This window comes from Equus caballus, chromosome 31 (assembly GCF_041296265.1).
Source record: "Equus caballus isolate H_3958 breed thoroughbred chromosome 31, TB-T2T, whole genome shotgun sequence".
In the NCBI taxonomy this organism is placed as follows: Eukaryota; Metazoa; Chordata; class Mammalia; order Perissodactyla; family Equidae; genus Equus; species Equus caballus.
The window spans coordinates 10,486,972-10,505,461 of record NC_091714.1 but is presented as its reverse complement, the minus strand read 5'-3'; the positions used below and the strand labels follow the sequence as shown (position 1 = coordinate 10,505,461).

Sequence of the window (18,490 nt, the reverse complement as noted above, 5' to 3'; positions counted from 1 at the left end):
TCAAATTCCCAAGCCACAGGCTGCTGCTTAGTGGGGGTGGAGTTGAATGACTGCAGAATCAACAATGATGTCCATTAGACAAAGACTCGGAGCCACTGGTGTTTCCTGATGTGTCTTATTTTCCATCCTCCTAAGCAGGGTTGGGGGCCGATTAATGGTTTGATATGCAGTGCTACAAAATGAATTGCCTAAAATTATTAGGAGCCGGGTGGTAGACAATCTAAAAACGTGAAAACATGCTCAGCCTCATTAGTAATCAGGGAAATGTAAATTAGGATCACAATGACATACTATTTTACTCCCACTAAACTGGCAAAAATTAAGAAGTCTGGTCTTATGAAATATTTGCGATGATGTGTCTAGGGAAACAGAACCTCTCCTGTCCTGCTAGTGGGTGTGTAATTTGGTATCACCACTTTGGAAAAAAATTGGTATTATCTTGTAGAGCAGAAAATGCATATATCCTTGGACTTAACATAAGTATATATACTAGATATATACATTTGTAGGTATATATACTAGAAAAATTTTTGCAGTTTCTTCAAGAGACATCTTTGAGAATGTTTATGACAATACTGTCCATCATAGCAAAAAACTGGAAACAACCTAAATGTCCCAGAACAGGAGAGGAAATAAATGCACTGTGGAATATTGTATGATGTGGACTATCATACAACAGTGAAAATGAAGAAACTACGGCTACATGCAACATGTGTGTATCTTAAAAACTTAACAGGCAATAAAGTGAGATGCCAAAGAATACATACAGTAAAATACTATGTTTATGAAACTCACAAGCAAGCACATTTAAGCAATATATTGTTAGGATACACCCATATGTGGTAAAACCATATTTAAAAGCAGGGGTGGTTATCTAGGGGAGGGGTCATCTGGAAGATGAGATCCAGGAAAAGCACCAAGTCATTGTCAGTGGTATTGCTAATGAGATCTAATCTTTAGTTGGGTGGTAGGATTCAGTGTGTTTGTTTTGTTTGGGGCTTCTTGACTTTCTTTTTATCTGTCTATCTTTGTACATATCAAATATTGCATAGTAATTTTTAAAGTATAGGCTCACTGTGCTCATAAGCAAATGGGATTGATTGCAGTGAAGCGACAAAGTAATGTGATTCTTGTAGAGGAAGTCATGTCTGATGATTCAATTAATATTCCATGAAGGGACAAATCATCTTGTGGCTGGGGAACCAGTGGCTGTAATCTATTTAGACCTTGAAAAACTCTGATTAAAGTCTGTATCAGAAGTTATTAACCTTGACATCATTGTGGGTTGGAGAAATGTCTACATCAGACATAAAAAATAGACAGATGGGTAGATAGATTAATTTTTAAAAGGGGGAATTAAATGAGCCTTCTTCCATGTGCAGAAGTGTTCGCTTTTAGATTCTGTAGTATTTAGTCAGTATTTACCTTACGGCATATTTTAATGGATGATTTGAAAGAGGAAGACACAAGCAAGAGAATCCCTTGGTTAGAGGGAATGCTGAGTGCAGCCAGGTGGTGAAACACTGAGAAAATGAGATTTAAGCTGAAGCTCATGGCCTGTTCGACTTAGAAATACAGCAGATGAGCTTCAGTGTAGAGGGCACACCTGTTGGGTGATTCCTATTTCTTGTTAAATTCCCCTTTGGGCATTCGTGCTTAAACACTGTAGCTCCTATGCTTAAGGGCTTTTGCCAACTTAGCCTACACAGTACTCCCCCCTATCGATGGGGGATGTGTTCCTAGACACCAAGTGGATGCCTGAAACCTCGGATAATACCAACCCCTATCTATACTATGTTTTTTCCTCTATGTACCTACCTATGATCAAGTTTAGTTTATAAATTAGGCACAGTAAGAGATTAATAACAATAACTAATAATAAAATAGAACAATTATAAAAATTTACTGTAGTAAAAGTTACCATAGATGTTAGCAATCTCAGCATATGATTTTTTTCTTTCCTTACTAAGTCGAGAACTTACCTTTTCACTTAAAGGAAGCACTTTAAAGATGGCTTCTCTTTGGCATATCCGAATTGCCAGCATCACTACTCTTATGCTTTGGGGCCATTATTAAGTAATATAAGGGTTACTTGAGCACAAGCATCGCAGTACTGAGATAGTCAATCTAATAACTGGGACGGCTGCTAAGTAACTAATGGGCGGGTATCGTATACAGCGTGGACACACTGGACAAAGGGATGATTCACATCCTGGGCAGATGGAGTGGATGCCACTGAGATTTCATCACGCTGTTCAGAATGGCATACAATTTAAAACTTATGAATTGCTTACTTCTGGAATTTTCCATTTAATATTTTCAGACCGCGGTTGACCACAGGTAACTGAAACCACAGAAAGCGAAACTGCGGATAAGGGGGACTCCTGTAAAAGAATCTCTTAATGGTTAAATAACAAGTTTTATTTCTGGTGATGGGGAGGTTTCTTGGTGTCACTCACTTGATTCAGCACAATCTTTTAATCTCCCTCTAGAAACATTCTGTGTCTCACTCCAATGTAAAGCCTAGGCTGAGCCCAGTGTTCAAGTCACTGTGTAACCAGAAGTGACTACACTGGCCAATTGTGATTCTGTCAACCTGTTTCAATTTCCCCAGGAATAAAAGGAAAGGGGTGAACTAGATGATTTCTAAGTTCTCTTTCAGATCCAACATTCTGTGACTCTGGGATTCCATTTGTAAAGATCCACGCGTCCTCCCCACCTCACGTAGAGTTGGCATGAGGCTAACGTTACCTGCCCTCTTGCTCACACTCTGTGATGTGTGCCCCAGAATTTGGAATGTCTGTGTTACCCACGAATGTTATTTCTCTGTCGTCTTAGTTCTGTTACAGGTACTCTTCCTGAGCCATGCAAATGATAGTACACTTGGCAATGACAAACTAGAGCTTTCCAGAGCCAGTCTAGAGTATATTAGGCATAGAACTTAGATGGTGTGTACAGAATGCCCTTCAACTTTAATGAGCCTTCATATACTGACTGTGGATAAGTTTTATACGGATCTAGGAGAAATGTTAATGTGAGCTTTTATCTATAGCTAAAGGAAAACAACCCCTCTACTCATTGCGTAGTAGGTACTGTGTTTGCACAAATCTTCTTAAACCTCTGGGTCCTCAGACTCAGAGTGAATGAGGCCATTGATAAGTGGCACCTAGGACGGTAGGATCTTCCTTTTTTCTAAAATTTAATTTTTGTGTGTATCAAAGTAGTACATGCACATGATTTAAAAAGCCAAATTGAGCTAAAAGACTTATAGCCCAAATCAGCCATCTCCTGTGCCTCCACCCCCTGCTCTGGCTAACATTCGGCACTGTCAACTACTTCTGACATTAACCTTTGTATTTCTAAAGAACATGCATGTATTTCTCTCTGTAGTCGTTCCTGTTAGACCTTAGCTGTGTACTTCTCGTTCTCTTATGATCGGTCAATCCCCCTTCCTCTCTCTCCCCTACATCTCAGTATAGTTATATCATGAGTTTGGATTGAATCCATGTCTGAATTTTTTTATTATATTGAATGTTAATATTGTTCATGTCTGTTCCAGGTAATATACCATGAACATCTCCTTATATAACATTTTATATTTCCTGACTCATTTTTTTTTTATTTGGACTTTTCCACATTCTCCAACAGCTCTGTAAAAATATGTACACACAATTAGACACACAGTTGAATTTTTTTGATCTACTTGGAGCTTCCTTCTGTTTCAATCTGGACTGGCCTGATGCCCTGCTGTCACTCTGGAATCTCCCTTCATCACCATCCTGGGGATTTTCTTTGCCTCTCTCCTGGCTGAATCACTTGTTCCCAGGTCTTCCTCTTTATAGTTTTCCTCCAGACCTTTTTTGTTATTTTAAACATCTCAAAATATGTTTATTTTAACCTTACACTTTACTTTTCAACTTGATTGTTTAGCTGGGTATAAAAGTCTGAATTGAAAACCATAGTCAGTCAAAATTTTGAAGGAGTTATTCCATTATCTTCTAGCTTCCAAATTTGTTATTCAGAAGTCCAGTGCTATATGTAATAAACCAAATACTTAATCTAACCTACCGTTCCTTTGCCCCTCCCAAAGCTTTCAGACTTTGTTCTTTATATCTGGTGTTCTGCAATTTCACCATTGTGTGTCTCTAGGGTTTTTTTTTTTTTTTCAAATTATTACTCGTTATTGTATTGGACATCTTGTTGGTGTAAAGATTTATTTCTTTATTTTATTTGAGTGGTGATGTCTTGTATTAATCCTCTAAGTTTTTGCTTCTCTATTGTCTATCTCTTGATCTTTTTGTTGTAAATAAATTCTGGAAAATTTATTTAACTTTATCTTCTAATCTTTTCAATGAATTTTTAATTTAACTGTAATATTTTTGAGTCCTAAGAGCTCTTTCTTATTCTTGTTTCTTTTTAGATTGTCTTGTTCTTACTTTATTTCTCCAAAGATATAAATTATAGTTTCTCTGGAAAATAATAGCTAGTAGACCAGGTGCTCTTCTAAATATTCCATACATATTAACTCATTTGATCCTCATAGAAATTCTTTGAAGCAGATACCATTATGATTCTTATTTTATAGATGGGGAAACTAAGGCACAGAAAGTTTAAGTGCCTTGCACAGGACCCACAGGTAGAGTGACAGGCAGGATTCAAACCAACCAGTCTGGCTTTAGACACCATGCCCTTAACCACTATGCAGTACTGCCTCTGCTCTCTGCATTGTGTTTTTGTTTGCTTGTTTCTGAGTTCTTCATCTCTTTGTTTTTGTCCATCTTTCCTGTTGAAACCTTTCTTCACGAGTCTAGTGATGTTTGGCTATCTGTTCACCTTTGAGAGTGAAGTAAGCTGATTGTGAGCTCTGTTTGACTGGGTAGAGCTTTTTGACTGGTGCATTATGGCATCGTAGGGTGATTGGGTATTCAGCAGCCTTCACCACCAGAGACCTCAAATGACCAAGAGGTCTTTTTTCTAGAGCCCCTAAGTTTCTCAAAAGAAAGTTCTTCTAATCTCCTGCATTGGAGTTGAAGCTTGACAGATGTGTTTCTTAACTGGGTGGGAGAAGGGGTCTGGGGTCTCATTGTTCAGTGTGCATATCTTTTATTTTGTCTTGTTTTCAGGCTGGTGTTCCATCTCTGTCCTGTTCTGGTGTCCCTGAGTACAAAGCCTGCTGGGCTTGATTTTTCTACCCTTCCCTTCCCATCTCCTGCACAGGGAAATCTGGAGATGGACTCCTTGAACAGACTTTCACACACACGACTTGTTTTAAGTCCCCAGCCTCTCCCTTCTCTTTTGCAATGCCCAATGCCTTCCATTCCTGAGCTTTCTAGGGCCTGCCAGAGGAACTCATCCACCTCTCTCAGTATTACCCTCTCTCCCTAATTCACTTCCCACCCCCTTCAGGCACTTCGTTTTGACCTTCCTTGGCTCGTTGTCATTTATCATCCTTCCATCTGCTTTCAGTTCCAATTGCTTGCTCATCTTTGTGATGTTATCCTTCATAACTTTCATTTATTTTTTTCAGTGAGGAAGATTGGCCCTGAGCTAAGATCTGTGCCAATCTTCCTCTATTTTGTGTGTGGGATGCTGCCCAGTGTGTATGTCCGTGCCTGGGATCCGAACCCATGAACTCCAGGCTGCTGAAGTGGAGCACATGAACTTAACCACTATGCCACCAGGCCGGCCTCCCTTTCCATGTTTTATACACGGCTATTCTATGTTCTGTGTTAGACGATTCTAACAGGACAACATAATCCCTTGTTTCTTGTTTCTCCTCATTCTCGCTAAACTTAGCTTGTGTACTTGGTACTCACTGATCTTTGATTGTGAGCTCATTGCTAGTTCTTTCTCTCTTGAAAATTCTGCAGGCCTAAATTGGCGATGGTTTTCTCCAGAGGATTTGTGTCTGCTTTATAGAGAACCAGGAGCTCAACAGGCCTGAGACCACTTCATCCTCACTTGAGCTTGACATGGCAGCCCCAAGCTCAGCTTCTCCGCCAGGCAGCTGGCCCAAGACTCAGTATCTCAGCTCATGATGTACCTGTCCATTGGCACCACCTATCAGTGCCATCCTACCCCTGTCCTTTGCCCACCAGTCGTGCTATTGCTCTTCATGCAACTCTTTTTCAGGAAGCTGGCAGGGCCTTGAAGACTTCTCCCATCTTTTGGGAGCCCAGAACTGCATCAAAAAGTGAGTCATATATAAGATCTGGTTGCTGTGCAGTGGGAGGGCCCTTCAGAGAGGTAGTCTGCCATATTATCAGAATCAGTCTTCCTTTGCTTCCCATTTTCAGATATTATTATTTTGGGGAGTTCCCTATGTCTCCTAATTTCACAGAAGATGGAATTTGTTTTTCGATTTCTTGTGCTCCTCATATTTTGAGATATGGATAAAATCTAACAGGTTTGTCCTGAGCTTCCTACTCTTAAAAGGTTCTCATTTGTCAGTGTCCAAAATCCTGCAGGCTCTGGATGCCAATACACACAAGAGCACATATCTGTTGTTTTAGTTTTCTATTGATCTCTCTTTGCCCACTCCAGGATACTTACTAAGCCACGTGTTATTTAACCCCTCAGCACTTGACAGTATGGGCACCACCCTGTTCCGGAATGTTCTCCTCTTGTCTTTCTGCTGCTGCTTTGTCAGGTTCTCCTCCTACTTTATGACTACTCTTTTGTAGTCACTTTTCTGATTTTTGTTTCTCTGCCTGCCTTCCAAATTTGGCTGTTTCCAGAGTTCTACTATAGATGATGGAGGCAGAGGGTCACCAGGAATGATGGGCTTGTGCAGACCCCAACAGGCATGCCTAGGGCCAGCCCGGTGGCACAGTGGTTAAGTTCGCACATTCTGCTTCTTGGCGGCCCGGGGTTTGCTGGTTCGGATCCCAGGTGCGGATATGGCACAACTTGGCAAGCCATGCTGTGGTAGATGTCCCACATATAAAGTAGAGGAAGATGGGCACGGATGTTAGCTCAGGGCCAGTCTTCCTCAGCAAAAAGAGGAGGATTGGCAGTAGTTAGCTCGGGGCTAATCTTCCTCAAAAAAAAAAAATGCCAACAGGCACACCTGTGTATGTCATGTCCACTGTGTGACACAGTGCCCTGTCAGGTAGCCACATCCATCTGGGGGTCTCACACGGCCACTAAGTTTCCAGGGTCATCTGTCCTCCTCGGAAACCACTGGCACTTCAGTGGCTTCAGCTTCCACACCCAGGATGCTTGCTGCCCATGTTTTGCTTTTAAATTTTTTTCTTTTTAGTATGAAAAAAATGATGTAAATGATATTTTTCTCATCAAAATTTACCTTTGTGGTTTAGAAATAAAACCAGGGGAAGCAATTGTCCCCAATTCCACCCTCACCACCCCATCTCCACCTCAGAGCCAAGGCCTCAGCTCTTTTAAGGCAGTGTTGTCTCAATCTGCTTCTAAGGTTTGGGTCTTTTGTGTGTGTGTGATTTCCAGAGCTGCACTGTGGGGGCAGGAAGACCTGGATGAATTACCTAACATTTCCACCTGGATGCTGGTTCTGATTCTTGCTGGGATCGGGCAGAATTTTAAGGTGTGAAGCAGGAAGAGGAATCACCCTGTGCCAGACAGTTCTCTCTTAATATATTTGCTCTCTGGGGCCATTATCTGCAAAATAGAGCTGATCACCCTGCTCAGAGTAAAGTGGTGGGGTGGAGTGGAATAAGTGGGGATTAGAGAGTACCTGGGAAAAAGATTTTTCCGCAATAGTGTGTCCACTTGTAAATACTGTAAACGCTCAGCGTATTCAGTTTCCGCGTTTGTTGAACGCACGTGCTGTGTCATTATCATTTCTTTAAGTGCTGTAAATCTCTAGGGGCCCATATGTGTGTGCTTATTGTAGCACCTCGCTCAATGGCATAAACGAGTAAGCTCTCAACAATGCTTATGCTATTGATGGTATTCACAATAGCTGGTAGAGAAGGTATCGGTCGTGCCTCTTAGTGTCTTGATCTATCGAAACAGACGCATAGGCAACATGCTCTAACTTGGGAAGTGAGGAACTGGAACATTTCAAAAGGTGACCAGAACCTACGTTGAGTACGGTGGTGCCAGGCGCTATCTTGAGTGCTTTATGTGCATTATTTAATTCCCATAGTTCCCTCCTGTGGTAGGTTCAATTATTATCCTCACTTTAGAGTTAAGGTAACTCATAGAGTGGGAGGTTGGGTAACTTGCTAAAGTCACAAAGTAAGTGTGGAGCCACCGTTTTAATGAGGTCACCCTGATGCAGTATCCATGCCCCCGACTGCCCAGCCACCTCGGGTGGGCTCCATGCCACACTGACCTACCCCCCAAGAGCCCTTTCCTTAGCTTATGGCTGCAGATTCCTCTGGAATATCAGCAGCTCTGCTCTCCATTTGGCCATTTCCTCCATTAGGATTTTTATGATCCGTCTTTCAAAGATGGTGCAACAGTTCTGTGCTACATAGAACACAGTTTGTGGTTCATAACACATACCATAGGCTTCTTTTGGGAAAGAGAGCAATCGTAAATAAATGGCTTATTTAGAAGTGGGTGAACTTGTTGGAACAGATCAAAATATATCCATCTTCCAAAATCTGGATTTTCTAATTTCTGCACTCATCAGAATTTAGGATTTGGGGCCGACCCCGTGGCCGAGTGGTTAAGCTCACGTGCTCCACTTCCATGGCCAGGGTTTCACCAGTTCGGACCCTGGGTGCAGACATGGCACCACTCATCAAGCCATGCTGAGGGGGCATCTGTAGGGGAGGAAGACATTTGCTCTACGCACTCTAGGTCCTTCTGGCTGGACTACGAATTAAATTGACACAAGACAGAATAACAGGAGAAAATTAAACAAAGCTTTGTAACATGTATACATGGGAGAGACTCATGAAAACTGAGCAACTCACCAAAATGGTGGAGGCTCTCCCCTTAAATACCACCCTCAGCTACAAGCAAAGGAGGACGTTGAGGGTGGGAGGAGTCAGTTATGGGAGATTACCAGAAAAGCACAGTAAACAGGGTAAGGTTATTATGCAGACTTAGGTCCTTGCCTTCCACATTGATAAGAGTTTCTAGAGATAAGGTCATCCCCCTTCCTGGTACAGAGAGGAAGACACCTTTACAGATGGAGATTTCCCTTACAAATGTAAATGTCTCTGAAAAGGGTAACTTCTACTTTTCAGAGTTTCTCTCACTTCTGCAGTTTTTAAAAGTAACCAGCCCAAGGGGCTGGCCCCGTGTCTGAGTGGTTAAGTTCACGCGCTCCGCTGCAGGCGGCCCAGTGTTTCATTGGTTTGAATCCTGGGCGCGGACATGGCACTGCTCATCAAACCACGCTGAGGCAGCGTCCCACATGCTACAACTAGAAGGACCCACAATGAAGAATATACAACTATGTACTTGGGGGCTTTGGGGAGAAAAAGGAAAAAAATAAAATCTTAAAAAAAAAAGTAACCAGCCCAAAATAATCCTCATGCCAAAGAGACATATATTGGGGAGGCCAATTCCAATCCCCCACACATCCCACATAGCAAAACCAGGAGGACCTACAACTGGAAAATACAACTATGTACCGGGGGGCTTTGGGGAGAAGAAGAAGAAAAAAAAAAGAAGATTGGCAACAGATATTAGCTCAGGTCCCAATCTTAAAATAAAAAATTCCTTTAAAAAAAAGAATTTAGGGTTTGACTATACTAAGTATTCTTATGGCGTTGTCACCATCCTTATTAGGGAATTATGTATTTTACATATTCCAGTTCAATATTTTTCCCAACCTCAGGAGAAGCATGTGTGTCTGCCTTTGGATATAATTAGTATTTCATTATCAATGACAACAAGTTCAAAAAACCCAAAAAGGAAACGAAATGCTAATGTTTAAGAATATTGAACAAGATGTGTGTAACTGTCATGTCAGCATACCAAAATAAAGTTTATACCGTACTTCATTAAGTAAAGCATCCACAAAGGTGTGGGTGAGGCTGCTGTTCTTAAGGAGATGCTTTAGCTGAGGAGACCAGGAGAGATGGCCCCTGCTTCTTGTTACATCTTGCTGTTAAGCACAGATTGCTCTTAATAGCTTACTGTTCTCTATAAGACGAAAACAAAATAGACTGTTCAGCACCATTCTCCTTCTCTGAGTGTCATCAGCTTCTATCAATGTGCGCTAAAATCTCAGAAGTTGTCCCTGATGTGCCTATAGGAAGGATGTTTCACAGCTGTGAACAGGGTGGTGGCCTCCAATACCTGCCAGTAAAGCCAGTGCTGGTCATTTAAAGAGTCAGGGTCAGATCTGATGGTAATTCAGCCATTTCTGAACACTCACACCATGACCCAAGCTGTTACTGCTTCATTACTTTTTACCTGGTTGCAGTCTGTGTCTCATCTGGGATTCTGTCAATGGAAACACAGACTCATGGCTCTTTTTGCCATTTGCTATTTATTGTTTACACTATACTGGGCACCTTATGAAATACCTTATATGTATTTACTTCATCCAATCTTCATTATTATTATTATACTATGATGGTATTTGTATATTATATGCTATGTTGTCATTATATATGATTATTATTATATGATTAGTATTGCTTTGGTTTTACAAATTAAGAAATGGAGGTTCAGAGAGGGTAGGTAACTTGCCTGAGTCACACGGCTAGTGATGGAATCAGAGATCAGAATCCAGGCCTTTTCTGATCTGAAGACAAGGCTCCTTACCCATCCATCATGGATCTGGAAGAGAACTTAGAAGCATCGATTTCCAGCCCTTTATTTTATGGGTGAGCAGTTGAGGCTCAGAGAAGAGGAATCACCTGCCCAGGGTCTCGCTCCATCGGTGGTCTTCAGACCGCCATGCTCTTCCTGCTGTGACTCTTGAGGTCCCAGCCCTTTTTCTGTCTCTCAGACCGTGGCTGATCACTCACACCTGTCTTCTGAATGAGTTGGCCTCACCAGAGTTGCCTCTGTCGATAGAAACAAAATAAGTTGAGTTTTCATTAGCAAGTGTGAAAAATGTAGATGCCGAGATTAAAAGAGAAAAACAGCTGGGATATGACATATTGAAGGCAAGGGGGTATAAATGGATTCCGGGCTCTCGGATTCTTCTGGAACGAGCAAACAAGCAAGCTCCCGGCCGTCTGGTCAGCGCTGACTGCCGCTGCCCTCCCCTCCCGGGGTCCAGAGTAGAATCTCTGGCCTCGTACAAATGGGTCCTGCCTGCCCTGTCCTCTGTAGGGATTTCCCTTCCATCTTCAGAGCTCTGGTGTGACATGAATTTTCCTCTTTTCACCCTGTGGTCGCTTTCACCTGTGCTCACAGTCGGCTGTGCAAAGAGCAGACCTCCGAGGCCCCCCTGCGGCTGCTGGGGCTTTGGGCTTCCTGTAGGGGAGCAGGGACGACGACTCTGATCTCACTCAGACGCTGCACAGGAAAGGGTCCCCCGAGCCACAATGTAGGACTTCAGTTTCTACGTTTATTAGTGGACAGTGGGACAGAGACAAGGGAGTTGTGACAAATGTCACAGAACTCGAAGGGAACCCCTGAGGCAAGAGACAGACTCTTCACTCTGGCTATTTGAGCCCTGAAGCCTCTTGACCACTGGAAAGTCTCGCTGACCTTGACCTCAGGAGGGCCAACCAGCCTCTCTTCCTGCGGGGCCGTGGGGAGTGGCCGCCAATGATACAGGCACAGAGATCATGCCTTACGTAACCCGTTCCGAGACCATGGGGGTGTCTGGGGCGTGGGTTTGGGGGGGCTGCTCTTCGGTGGCATCTCCACGGTCTGAGATCTGGTTCTTGACTTGGCAGGTCCAGAGACTCAGTTTTGTCACAGTGTTTTCAGACGTGTTTGCATCAGGGGCCTGGCAGTATCTAGAGCATCAAAAGGCTGCCGGTTGATGTAGCGTGGCCATTTTATAGTGACCAGAATATTCTTTTCCCCTCTCCAAGATGTCCTGGGGCAGGGAAATTGAATTTGCGGTTGGAAGGTGCTTGGTGAACAGGGGAGGAGAACGAAGGGAGAGACGACCTTACAGGACATATCATCCGAGAATGGTGATGAATGGCCTGATGACTCACCCACAATTGAGTGCATCTCTAGTGACCAGAATATTCCTGCCTTCTTGACAGACAGTGCAGGGCAACTGCTACAGAATTCTCTTTCTCCACCTCTTCTTTCTCTCTGTCTTTTGAGCAGAGCACAGTGTAACTGATTACATTCTGGCTCACATGATCATAATCACATTGGGGCCTTCTTTTCTGAGCTTATGCCAAATCATGCACAATGAACTGGGAGCATCCCAAGTTTCCTTAGCTTCGCGTTTTCAGACAGTCTCTTGCATTATTTCCAAAGCTGCCTGCTAGCAACAACTGCAAATATATATATATTTTTAAGTAAACATTTTATTGATCTATAATATACATACAGAAAGTGTACAAATTGTAAGAGTACAGTTCAATAAATTTTTAAAAAGTGATTGGAGTCATAGAGCCAGCTCTCAGAGCAAGAAATAGAATACTATGCGTCCCCACATGTCCCCTTCACATCTCCCTTTTAACCATTGCTCCCTCAAGAGGAACTGTTATCCTGCCCTCTAACATCATAAGTTCAATTTTGCCCGTTTTTGAGCATTATATAAATGAAACTCACAGTGTGCTCTTTTTCTCAACAGTGTGTTTGTAAGATGTGTCAATGTTGTTGCACACAGCAAATAGTACCTTGATATCATTGCTGCATAATATTCCATCATAGTGATAGAGAATTTGTTAATACATTCTGCTGTTGGTGGACATTTGGGTTGTTTTCAGTTTGGGGCTATTATAAATCGTGTTGCTATGAACATCTTGTACATGCCGTTGGGGTGAATCAACTCTATTTTGACTCTCTCTAAGTTTGCTCTCTTAGATAGTTTTATCTCAGAGTTCTGGGAGTACATCATTGTCACTCCCATGGACAGGCTAGAGGACCCTCAGTGCCCAGTCAGTGCTCTTTCTGCCATATCATGATGCCATTTGTGGACCTGGCCAATCTTTTCCCGCCAGATTGTAAATCCACATACTGAGTAATCCATAATTATTGGTTGAATGAATGTTTTGATGAAGGAATAGAACCCAAACTACTGGCCTGAAAGGAAAATTGAAAATTAAAGTTGCTTATTCTGTTTTATGGTTGCAGTACCCCACAATGCTCCAATAGTTGTACAAGGAAGGACAAATCAAGGGGAAAGAAGTTCAAGTTTGAGATGCAACAAAGCAAGAGAATTGAAGGGTTAGGGAGTGGGGAGCCGCCATGGGCCTTCTTGGGGGTGTGTTAGCCACCTGATGTAGTGAGATGCATTGTTAATAAATATCTAGGTGCAACTGTAGTCTTCCAGAAGAAACCTGTTCCCATGATACCCATCCCATTGGTCGTATGTGGACACCACAACATGGTGGTGCCTGGGAGGGAGGGGGCAGGGTTTCTTTCTTTTTTTCCTTTCGGAAAGCTCTAGCAATGATAGAGAGCAGTGAGAGTTCTGAGTGGAGGGTGAAGGGGTCATGTGTGCCCAGGGAGTGGCATCCTTGGGCATCTGGCAACAGCCCTGGTGAACTTCATGTCCAGCCGAGGGCCTCATTCTTCTCACGGGGATCTCTGTTGCCTTAAGCACGGCTTCACTGACCTTTCCTCAGGAAATTGTGAGCCATGAATAGACTTTCCTAGAGGGAGTGACTACTTTCTAGACAGTGTGATGGGGGAGGGGTGTGCCCCGAAGAGCCGGCTGCCCTGAAGTATCTCCCAGGAGTCAGCTGTGTCAGGTACACCCCACACCAGTGACTTCTGATCCTGAGCCGGGCTCAGACCTGAACCAGGGCTCAGTCGGTGGGATCTGTCCTGCCTCATGCACAGCCCCTCGTCCACACAGCTGCTTGTGGTCTTGGCACTCCGTTTCAGAAACAGTGCTGGCATTTGCTTTTCCTTTTTTATTTTTCAAGAAGATAATGTCATCTAGAGAGAATAGATTTTTTTAAAGTGTTGCTGTAGGCAATGCCCGTGTTCTTCATCAAAGCCCCCACGCTGGCCACAGCTTGAGCTGCTAACTGAGAAAGGGTCAGTCAGGAAGGTTGTCATAGGTTCCTCTGTGGACAATTTGAAAAGATGTGTGTGCGTGTGTGTGTCCATGCATGTCTCTGTGTGTGTGTCCAAGCATGCGTGTGTACATGTGTGTGTGTGTGTGCACATGCATGTGTGCGTGCATGAGCACTCATGGATGTGGACACACAATCTGGCAGGAGGATGGGCGGGGCAGTGACACTGTTGGCTTCGTCGCACACCACAGGCTGTTTGCAGCTTTGTTTATTTTCCTGGCATTTGAGGTTCCCCTTCCTGCGTGGGAGGCCTGGTAGAACAAAGACCACCCACCTGCCATTGCTTTTCTTTCTTTTGTTATCTCCGCCACAGCCCCGGGTCTAGTCAGCCCTGAGTCTGGTTGAGCTTCAGTGTTAAAGAATCGGCTCCTCCTGGATCTTTCTCAAGCCAAATTGATGAGTTTGCCACGAGTTACATTTGAGATTTAAGAAAGTGGTCCCCAATGGCAGTCACTTATGGGCATCAGATGGGCGGTGGCCACTGAGCAGCTCAGGGCAGCAGGTGGTGATGGCAGTGGGGGCGTTGTTCTACAGCTAGTTGTGGCCGAGCTCAGTGACCGTAGAGTAAAGACCTGAAAAGCTGCGATGAGGAATGAGTTACAATTTACAAAAGACATTAATGGAATTGGATATCATCCCAGTTGCTGAGAGCCGACTCCTGTGTGTGAGGGACATCAGAGCACCGTGGCCCACCAGCTGACACAGCTCTGCACCCCTGCTCCCAGACTCTCCCACTGTCTCTCCTACTCCAGACCCAGTCCGGAAACCTTTGCCGGTTCTCAGGCTGTTCACACGTGTCTGCTTTCGTTTTTAGAATCCACCTCAAAATGGAAAGCTGGAAAGGCCTTGCGTTTGTGGCCCCCTTACCCTGGACTGGTCTCAGTGGTTATTTCCCCAGCGAATTCTGACATTTGCTGTTATTGATCTTTACACCCACAGGATGTGGGGCCCTCCCTTCACGTGGGGGACACACAACAGGAAGAAGGCAACAAGCCACACAGCAGCCGGTGTGAGCAGGTCCATTCAGGTGACAACAGAGCCACCTGAAGTCGCTCCTGTTACTCTCCGCTTAGGCCGCCACACCCAGCATCCTCCTGTGTTAATTACCATGTTCTGTTGGCCCACTCTAGATTCACTTGTTCTCAACGGGAGCAAAGGAGCATTAGTGATCTAGAGACACAGACGGAGGTCAATTTGTTTTTTTTCCCTGAAGAGTGAGGAGCCAAACCCCAAAAAGCAGCAATGAAGTTTCAGTTCTGTTTTTTTTCTAGACTTTTTTCTTTCTTTCTTTTTGTTTTTTCCCCCGCAGGGGAAGTTTCTCCCTAAGCTTACATCTGTTGCCAATTTTCCTCCTTTTTTCTTATTCCCCCTCCCCCCCCAAATCCTCAGTACATAGTTGTGTATAGTTGTAAATTCTTCTAGTTCTTGTATGTGAGCCGCTGCCACAGCATGGCTACTGACAGCCGAGTGGTGTGATTCCACAACCAGGAACTGAACCCGGGCCATTGAAGCAGAGCATGCCGAACTTTAACCACTGGGCCATCAGGGCTGGCTCTTCAGTTCTATTTTTTATTTTGTATTTTTCCAGTTATGATGTTACTATGATGATAATGTCTTTACTCCAAACTGCAAGCAAAGAGGCAAAGTTTGATATTTATTTTTATTCTTTTATTTATTTTTGCTTTGAAACAATTGTAGGGAATAATAGCTGATTTTAATAAACACCACGGTAAGTAGGGCATTGCACGAGACAGAGATTTTCCTTGTTTGATCTGTTCTCTTAAGATGCTCAGTAAGTGTGTGCTGACCAGCTTTTGTCTACTTACCCAGAGAGATGAGCTCACAGGGGAAGAGAGCCTAAAGGAGATAATTTTCTAAAAGTCATGGGTTTGGTTGCTCTACAAACATTAATTGCCTTTACATGGATTCTGGAAGCAACTTAAACTGACCCACTGAAGGTTCAGAACCAGCCGTGTCTGGGATGGACCAGCAGGTAAAGGCCTGGGAGCCACGAGACTTGAATTCTAGTCTTAGCTGTGGTCCTGGCAAGTCCCCAGCCCTCTCAACTCCTCCTCTGTAAAAGGAAAGGATTCAGCTGGTTTGTTTCATCAGACAGACATCTACAGCATGTCCACTGGAGCCTGTTGCTTTGTTAGGTCCTGGGGATGAAAAACAAACAGTATCACAACATACGTAAGTCAAATCATTATGCTGTACACCTTAAACCTATACAGTGCTGAATGCCAATTATATCTCAATAAGACTGGGGGGGAAAAAAGCTAACCAACCAGTCCCTGCCCCCCAGGACCTCATGGATCCTTGATAAGAAACAGAAATAAGAAAATCAGCAGAGTGCAGTAGGAACTGTGGTGAATGGATGCCCAGGATGCGTTGGTCGCACAGAGGTGGGCACTAATGAGTGCGAGCGGAAAGACTTCTTGGAGAAGGTGGCACTTCAGCCCAGTTGAAGAGAAGGGAAGGGCATTTGTAGGACAGGGATCATTCCCAAGGTCACTTCCAGATCTAAAATATTGAATCTAATTGAGATGTGTGATCTGTCCAGAACTCTAGGCAGATGCATTTCCCTGGGTTCCATCCCAGCCTTGTCCTGTGTCGGGCACTGACCCTTGAAATAGTCCCTTCCCATCGTGATGAGATGGAGGAAGCTGCAGGAAGGCTCAGCTGTTATTTCCCTGGATTCTTGCCCATGTATGCTTTAGCTTTCCTTGCTTCTAGATCTTTCTTCCCCAGCTGTCATGACATATAAGTCCTACTGGAACATATTTAATCAGAGATTACCTGGTAGTCATAGTTTATGCGAGAGATTTAAAACCCACATAATTTGAAACTAGTTTTTCCATAGAAATATGTTTATAGAAAGGAGGATGTGGTCTTCAAAGGCATAAATCTACAACTATTAAAGGATATTTTTGCTTGTTTTGAGCAAAGTGTTTAAAATGCATAATAATATACACATAATAACAGTGTTTTATAATCTCTAACTTTCTTTCCAAAGTTATTAAATTTCTAGTGTTTTCCAGTACTAGCCCTAGCACCTACCTCTTAATGAATATGTGAACGATATTTCTATAGAAAGTTTTTTAAAAGATTTTAAATTATAATAGTAGCAAGTATTTAAATAACAACACAATAGTCATCGAAATCACTTGTGTGTTCTGAGACATGAAACAAAGCATTGGCCATAGGATGCTGACAGAAAGGATGGTTGGTGTTTCTGTTTACCTGGAAAAGTATCACTGAATACTAGTGCTTAGCAGGGGATGGGGCGATGGCGTTACGTAGTTGACAATTTACTTCCTGCCAACTTTGAAATGATACGGTTCTTGATCATTTTTTTTAATTTAGAGAGATTTGGATTTTTGCACATAAAATGAAGCTGTATTAACACTTTTAAATTGTACTATTTCAAATTCACATAAATTCAAATCCACAGAAAACGTACCTGCAATCTGTTTACCGACGCGTAAGTGAATCAGGGGCTGAGGGAGAGAAGAGATGTCCATGCAGATGTGTGTTTAAAGCCATAGAATGTTTGAACTCAAGGGCCCCTGGGGGGCGGTCAGTCCAACTTCTGCATGCACAGATGGAGAAGCGGACACCCAGGGAGGTCGAGTCAAGAACCCAGGCAGTGCGCCAGATCTTTCTTTGTTTGGTTTATGGTTTGGAGCCAGGTATCATGGCTAGGCTGGAAGTCACAGCAATCCGGCACAGTGCCTGTCACATAGTGTGGACTCAGAAAACTCTGCAGAGCAGCCTTGAGTGCGAGGCTCTGGTGGTTTACACTCTGAACCTTAGCTTCAGAACAGGAGGCTTCTCCGGTGTGAGGGGAGGCTGCTCCGGTTCCTGGAAAGGCGGAACTCAGGACGAGGAAGGAAGGTGCTGGCCTGGAAACCTCTGGTTGGGCCTCAGCTTGCAGCCACACCTCTCCCCTACCAGGCGCGCGGGGAGCAGTCTGTTCCTGGGTTAACCTGTCCATAGTGAGGAACGTTTGCTTCAGAAACTCTAAGGCCGCCCTAATAAAGGGGCAGCATTTGAGATGGTTGCTTTAACCTAATTAAGCTGAAAATTGCTGGAGTTATGTGACAAATTGCATTTTAAAAAGTCACGAAGCTGGGCCACACAAAGATCCCCGACTTTGGCGTGAGGTGGTCCTGGATTTGCCCTTTCCACTCACTCCATAGATGACCTTTAACAAGTAGCTTTGTGACTCTGTTTCGTCATCTGTTGCAATACCTACTCATAGGCTTGTGGGGAAAATTAAATGCTGTCTTTGTTCAGGTTCCTGGACCTACTTGTTCCATATGCTAGCTCTTGCCTTTATAAATACAAATCTATATCAAAAGCCAAATGCATAG

General features: G+C 43.5%; 1 protein-coding gene across 7 annotated transcripts in view; it reads left to right on the top strand.

Moving 5' to 3' along the window:
- Positions 1–18,490, top strand: part of ZDHHC14 (zinc finger DHHC-type palmitoyltransferase 14) — a 278,614-nt gene that overhangs the window by 124,038 nt on the left and 136,086 nt on the right. The window lies entirely within an intron of this gene.